Source organism: Talpa occidentalis, unplaced genomic scaffold, assembly GCF_014898055.3.
Source record: "Talpa occidentalis isolate TD23 unplaced genomic scaffold, MPIMG_talOcc4v2.1 talOcc4.5, whole genome shotgun sequence".
Classification (NCBI taxonomy): domain Eukaryota; kingdom Metazoa; phylum Chordata; class Mammalia; order Eulipotyphla; family Talpidae; genus Talpa; species Talpa occidentalis.
The window spans coordinates 84,466,681-84,474,743 of record NW_023604861.1 but is presented as its reverse complement, the minus strand read 5'-3'; the positions used below and the strand labels follow the sequence as shown (position 1 = coordinate 84,474,743).

Genomic DNA, 8,063 nt, shown 5'->3' with positions numbered 1-8,063 from the left:
ATCTTTTCATAAAATTTTCAGCCACTTGAATATCCTCTTTTGTGTGAAGTGCCTCTTCCAGGCATTGGCTTATTTTTGTGTTGGATTATTATCTTTTCTTCATTAACTTGTTAGGCAATTAATGTATAATTAGAGTCAGATATTTTTAAATCAAGTCCTTTGTTGTAATATATAGAAGCAAATATCTCCGCCCACTCTATTTCCTGCCTTTTCATTCTTTTAATGGTATTTTTGTGGGCAAAAGTTATAAATATTAATAAAATATAATGATCTACATTTCTGTCATTTTAAGGAAAACTCTCCCTACCCCATGTCATAAAGTTGTGAATTTCTAAAAATTCTTTGTTATTTAGGTCTGGAATTTATTTTCGTATAGGTGTTAGGTAAAGGATTTTTTTGTTGATTCATATACACAAACATTTTAAAATTTATTTTAACAGTAGTTTGTAATTGTAATTGTTTTCAACATGATTTTAGAGACTAATCCATTTAAAGAAAAAATCAGTATTAGTGTAAAAGCTAGTATTACTGTAATTTTGGTTTGTAACTCCAAATCTTGGTTTCTGTATAATTTGAGAAACCAATGCAATTAAAAGAATTATTAACTTATATGTTTTGGAGCACACTGTATATAAAGATGTAATCTCGTGACATCAACAACTGAAAGAGGTGGGGACAAAGTTGTAAATGAGCAGATTTTTGTATGTCACTGAAGTTAAGCTGGTATAAATTTAAATTAGAGTGTTATAACTTTAGTATGTTAAATGTAATCCCCATGGTTACCACAAAGAAAAATAGCTATAGAACACACACAAAAGGAAATGAGAAAGGAATTTAAATTTCACTAAAAACAAGCAATTAAACAGAAAAGACAGTAATGCAGAAAACAAGTGACAAAAAAACTGTAAGGAATATAGAAAACAAATAGCACAATGACAGAAGTAAATTCCTTTTACAGTAATTAAATATAAATGAACAAACTCCAATCAAAAGACAGATTGACAAAATGGATAAAAATGCATGATCCAACTATGTACTCTCTGTAAGTAAATCACTTGAGATCCCCAAAAACACAGGTTGAAAGTGAAAGGATGGATTTCCATGGTTACCATGCAAACTATAATGAAAAGAAAGCAGGGGTAGCTATACTAGTATCGACAAAAGACTATTATTGATTGATTGATTGATTTTCTCTCTTTATTCCCTTTATTGATCTTCAGAATCAAAAGTTTAACTGGTGTTTTATCCTGATCTTGACACCTAAAGCTTTTCTGGGCAATAACCCAAATCATGGCTAGGATCAATGCCACTTGCCACTGGATTTTCTCAGTGCAGTCATCTCACTCACTCTCACCACCCCTGCCCCACATACTGTCTTTATTTCAACAAACTACTTCTCAAAAGTCTTATTCCGGTAGCTACATACAAAACTCCATATATAGAACATTTCTGCTGCCCTGGCCTCTGGAAACATGTCAATATTAACAAAGGTCTGTCTGTACCTGGGAAATGGTAGGCAGAACTGTGTTTTCCTGAAATGTTGCAAATGTGGCAAACAGAATGGTGACTGTCAAGGAAAACGATCACTCTGGGCACCTTTTTGACTGCAGCAGCAATGTGGAAACAGCTATAGCTTCAATAAGGGTCACTAAAGTAGATTTTAAATTAAAAAATGTGGTAAGAAACAAAGAAGGACATTATGTAATGATAAAAAGGTTCAGCACAGAAAGAAATATAATAATTTATACATTTATGTACCTAATGAAGACCATCAAAATATATGAAGCAAAAACTGGCAAAATTGAAGGGAGCAATATACAGTTACAATTTTATTTAGAGACATCAATATTCCTCTCACAATACTGGATAGAGCAACCTACAAAATATAAATAATAGAGGACTTAACACAATAAACTAACTAAATCTAATAGACATGTACAGAATATGCTACCCAACAAGAACAGAATACATCTTCTCAAGCGATGTGGGGCATTTTCCCAGATAGACAATATGCTAGGCCACAAGTTAAGTCTCAGTAGATTTTAAATGATAGATATACAAAGTCTCTTTACTGACTACAACAGGATGAAGTAAGTGACAACAGGAAAATTGGAAAATTCACAGAACTATAAGCAACTAAATCAAACAACACATGTTCAAACAACCGATGGATTAAATAAGAAATCACAATGGAAATCAGAAAATACTTGGAAATAGGGCCTCCCCGGTGGCGCAGCAGTTGAGCGCTGGGTTGTGAAGCTGCCCGCAGCCTCTGCAGCGCCGGTTCTATCCCCAGCTGCTCCCCGGCCACTGAAGGAGGGTCCCACATGGCGCGCAGACCTCTCCTGCCGCTCGCTGCTCCCCTCAGCAGTGTATTTCGGTCCTTCTGCCTGCTCTGCTCCCCGCTCTGGCTCTGGTGAATTCTCGCACCCTCCTGCACTTCTGACTGTACTCAGTGCTTGTATAAAGAAATAATAAATAAATAAATAAATAAATAAATAAATAAATAAATAAATCTTAAAAAAAAAAAAAGAAAATACTTGGAAATAAATGAAAACAAAACCACAACATACTAGAACTTTTTGGATGTAGTGAAAGCAGTGCTGAGGAGGAAATTTATAGCTGTAAGTCCTTACATTCAAAAACAAGAAAAGATGTAAAATCAACAACCCAATTTTGCTATTTAAGTAACTAGAAAAGGAACAAACTAAAACAAAGCCAGCAGAAGGAAGGAAATAATAGAGATTAAAGCAGAAATATTTGAAATTGAAATAGAAAAACAATAGAGAACTTCAATGGAACAAAAAGTTGGTTTTTTTGAAAAGATCAACAGAGTTGACAAACTAAACTAGATGGGATAAGAAAAAGAGAAGATTCAAATTACTGAAACCAGAAATGAAAGTGAGGTCATTATTACACCTTCAACAGCAATGAAAAGGAGCATAAGAAAGTACTATGACTAGTTATATGACAACAAATTGGATAACACATGAAGTAGACAAATTCCTAGAAACACAAAACCACATTAAATCATCAATAGAAAATATGAATAGATCTAAATAAGGAGATTAAATTAGTAATCAAAAATCTCCCAACAAAGAAAAGCCCTGGGCCTGATGAGTTATACCAAACATTTAAAGAGGAAATAATGCCAGTCTTTCTCAAAGTTTTCCAAAAAATTGAAGAGAAGGAAACACTTCCTAACTCATTCTATGAAACTACTGTTACCTTGATATGAAAGATAGACAAAGACACTATAAGGAAACTATAGATCAATATTGCTGATGAACATAGATGCAAAAATCCTCAACAAAATCCTAGCAAATAATTCAGTGGCATATTAATTAGAACTGACACCAGGGGAGTGCAAAGATATTTCAATATATGAAAATCAATGTCATATGTCACATCAACAGAGTGAAGGAAAACCTCACATGATCTGAATTGATGCAGAAAAGGCATTTGATAATATGCAACAAACTTTTATAAAAACAACCAGAAACTAGGAATAGAAGGCCATTACTTCTACATGATAAAAGGTGTATGGAAAACCCACAGCAAGCATCATACTTAATGGTCAAAGACAGAAAGCTTTTCTTACAGGATCAGGAACAAGGCAAAGATGCTAGCTTCCACCACTTCTATTCAACACAAAACTGAAAGTTCTAGCCAGCGCAACCAGGCAAGAAACGAAGTAAAAGTGATCCAAACTGAAAAGAAAAAAGTAAAACTCTGTTCATATGGTCTTATATGTAGAAAACGCTAAAGATTCTACAAAAAAGTTAGAAGTAATGAATGAATCTAGCTAAGTAGCAGGATACAAAGTCAAACATACAAATTCATACATTTCTATATGAACAAACTGAAAAGGAAATTACAAAAATCAATTATGTTACAGTAAGAGTGAAACAGTTACTGGGCCTCCCCTGGTGGCCCAGCGGTTGAGCGCTGGGCTGTGAAGCTGCCCGCAGCCTATGCAGTGCTTGTTTGATCCCCAGCCACGGGTGAGGGTCCCACATGGTGCGTAGACCTCTTCAGCCTGCTGCTCCCCTTAGCAGTGTATTTTGTCTGTCTGCCTGTTCTGTTCCCCGCTCTGGCTCTGGTGAATTCTCTCACCCTCCCGCGCTTCTGACTGTGCCCAGTGCTTGTATAAATAAATAAATAAATCTTAAAAAAAAAAAGAGTGGAACAGTTAGGAATTATCAAAGGAGGCGAAAGATTTAGTGATGAAAACTAAAATATTGGGGGCCTCCCTCCTGGTGTAGGGGCTAAAGTCTCAGTGCTATCAAGCTATTGCCAGCCACTGCAGCATGAGTTCTATACTCCGCCAGGGAGCTAACCCACATGGCACAGCAGACCTCTCCTGTTCACCCACTCCTCCCCTCAGCAGTGTATTTCCATAGATCTGCCTGTTCTGCTCCCCACTCTGTCTCTGGTGAATCCTCTCACCTCCCCATACCTTTGGCCTACACCCCAGTTCTTGTATGCATAAATAAATAAAAAAATAAATCTTTTTTAAAAAACTGTAAAATATTGCTGAGGGCCTCCCTGGTGGCACAGGGGTTAAAGACAGCACTATCAAGCTATCGCCAACCACTGCAGCAAGAGTTTGATCCCCAGCAGGTCAGGGAGCTAACCCACATGGCACAGCAGACCACTCCTGTCTCACCTGCTGCTCCCCTCAGCAGTGTATTTCAGTAAATCTGCCTGTTCTGCTCCTCATTATCTCTGGTAAATCATCTCACTACCACCCCTCCCCGCACCCTGCCCTTGCCGACCCCCTCCCCACAACCCACACCTCTGGCTTACAACCCTGTTCTTTTTTTATTTTTTCTAAAGATTTGTTTATTTATGCATACAAGAGCTGGGACAGGTGGGGGTGGGGGTGTGTGTGAGAGGATTTACCAGAGAGAATGGGGAGCAGAATAGGCAGACTCTGAAATACACTGCTGAGGGGAGCAGCGGGTGAGACAGGAGAGGTCTGTTTCGCCATGTGGGTTACTCCCTGGCCAGCTGGGATCAGCTGCAGAGGCTCTGGATTGCTTCATAGTGCTGTACTTAATTCCTTGCACCACAAGGGAGGCCCACAACCCACCAGTTCTTGTGTGCATAAATAAATAAATCTTTTTTTTTTTTAAAGATTTATTTATTTATACAAGCACTGGGTACAGTCAGAAGTGCGGGAGGGTGAGAGAATTCACCAGGGCCAGAGCGGGGAGCAGAACAGGCAGACTGACGAAGTACACTGCTGAGGGGAGCAGCAGGCATGGCAGGAGAGGTCTGTCGTGCCATGTGGGAACCTCGCCTGCAGCTGGGGATCGAACCGGCGCTGCAGAGACTGTGGGCAACTTCGCAGCCCAGCGCTCAACCGTTGTGCCACTGGGGAGGCCCTAAATAAATAAATCTTTTAAAAAATATTGCCGAAAGGAAATTAAAGGAGACATAAATAAATGGAAACATGTCACATGTTTATAAATTGGAAGACTTAATATGGTGTCAATACTACCCAAAGCCATATAGGATTCAAGCAATTTCTATCAAAATCCCAGTGACCTTTTTTTTTTCCAAAACCAGACAAACCTACCATAAAATTCATATGGAATCTCAAGGGACCCAAATAGCCAAAATAATCTTGAAGAACAAAACTAGAGAAGTCACAATTCCTGATTTCAAAATTCACTTCAAAGCTAAAATAATCAAAACAGGCATAAAGACAGACATAGACCATGTAATAGAGAGTTCAGAAATAAACCCTTACATTTATGTTCAAATAATTTTGATGAGGATGCCAAGTCATTCAATGAAGAAAGGACATTCTTTTTAATAAATGAAACTGGGGACACTAAATAGGCACATGCAAAAAATGAAATTGGATATTTACCTAACACCATATAAAAAATTAATGGTGGTTGCCAGGGACTGGGGTAAAGGAAAATGGGGAGTTTTTGTTGAATGGGTACAGAGTTTTAATTTTACAATATGAACATAATTATGAGGATGAGTATATTTAATACCACTAAACTGTACACTTAAAAATGGTTAAGATGGTAACTCTATTTTACCACAATAAAAAAGTAGGGGAAAAGTCAATGTGTCAGCATCTACAAAGTTTTGAGAGATAATAATTGTCCACCTAGAATTTTATATCCATTTCAACTATCATTCAAGAGAGAGGTAAAGATGAAAATATTTTCAAACATACAAAGGTCAAGAGAGTTTGCTCCTCAAAGACCCTTCTTTACTAAGAAAACTACTGAAAAGGAGAAAAGAACTCAGGAGGTGCAGGAAAAATAATCATCATTGGGGTTGATTAATCTATTGATGAAATTTTGTTAGGTTAATTGTCAAAAGTAATCTTTATTAAATTAAGAAAACTTAAACTTCAAACAGTAATAATAAGGTTGAAAATATTAAAAAGTAATGGGCCTGTTAAGGAGAAGGATTAAAAATATTGACGAATTTTATTTATTGGTAGGCAAAAATAATAGTTAAGAATGTATATTGAAAATGTAAAGACAAAGATTAAAGGAACAGCTTCATATCCACAAAGAATTTTTTCAAGGACACAGGTTTTATGTGGAAAATTTTATCAGTTCTCCTTAAGATAGAAAAGGAGATGAACCGAAATTTTAAAAAGAATAGTAAGCAGAAACCATTAAAAAAGTCCAAATAGAGAAGAATTCACACTACAGTATCATTATTCATTGTTAAGAGATGTTCATTTCTCTTCTAGCTGAGTCATGCTTCTCCTGTGGCATTCCTATGATTTAATTACTGTCAAATGATGTTAAAATCTTAGACAGTAGAGGAATGGGGGTGTGTGGATATTTTGGTTTAAGATAAAAAATATTTACATTGAAGTAAGGAGAAAAGTTTCAGCCATCTTTTCTGTAACCAGTTGTGCTGTTTAGCTGGTATTTATAATGCTCTTCCACTCCCTATTTCATATTCCCTGACTATTGGGGTGACCGTTGCTCCTGGTCTGAGCCATTGGCACTCCTTCCTATATTGAGTTGTGATGGTTTTGCTATTAATTTTAATCACAGGAGATGGGAATACTAAGATGCTATCCCTTGGTAGTCAGAACTAGTCACCCCAGAGGATGCAATAATCCTCTTTGCTTGTTGATTCACTGGCAAGAGAAGGCAAGAGAAGCCCAAAGTAGCCAGGGACAGCCTCAACTTCCAGTTCAATGGAACCACTGTTGTGTTCTCTAGGAAATAATTCTCTCTTTGAAATACCTCTAGATTAGCAGTGCCTAAGTTTTCAGAGATAGAGACACTTTTGTTAGGGAAGTACTATGTGTTATATTGAGGGGAGTAGTGTTTCTACCCTCTGCTTCCTCACAGGGAGACACAGTTTGGGGAGACACAGCACCATGAGTCAGTTGCTGATTTAGAGCACATCCTGACTAGGGACACTACCCAAGTCCTGCAAGGTGTTGCTACCCAGCTGGTGCCATAATTCCAAAAGGCCATTTTACTGGCTAGCTACTTTAGGGTGATGAGGAATGTAGTAAGACCAGTGAATTTGGCTGAAACCTACAGTAGCTCTTCATTTATTGAAAAAAGAAAACAGTAAATTGTTTTTGGTCAAAAGCAATGCTGTGTGGGATGCCATAACTGTAAATAAGTCATTCTATAAGTTCACAGATGGTGATTTTGGCAGCAGCATTGCAGGCAGGGAAGGCAAATCTATATCACAGTAACTGGATATTCTAGAGAGAGCCCCTATCTATGTAACCAACCCATCACCACCAGGTGACTAATTGATTTCCAAACTGGGGCCTCAGTGTTAGTCTCTGCTGTTGGCAGACTCAACAATGGCTGTGGCCAGATTGGTTTTGGTGAGTGGGAATCGATATTACTAATCCCATGCATGAATTCCACCCCTCCCACCTTGGCCACATTGTTTATGAGGTCATTACTTTCTCTCTAAGCACCATCAATTGGTTTCTGCTAATGTAGAATCTCATCATCCCCTGTAAATAAGAGGAGCCAGGCTCAATGGAATAAGTTCCTTCCATCATTTCTTCCCTACAGAAAATAGCCACAATAGAGCTC

The 8,063-nt window shown here is 37.6% G+C and overlaps 1 non-coding gene across 1 annotated transcript; it reads right to left on the bottom strand.

Moving 5' to 3' along the window:
• Positions 1 to 1,520: 1,520 nt before the first annotated feature.
• On the bottom strand, positions 1,521 to 1,650 carry LOC119260019 (small nucleolar RNA SNORA16B/SNORA16A family). The gene has a single exon (XR_005128659.1). It is a non-coding gene; the product is annotated as a small nucleolar RNA SNORA16B/SNORA16A family (small nucleolar RNA).
• Positions 1,651 to 8,063: the final 6,413 nt, after the last annotated feature.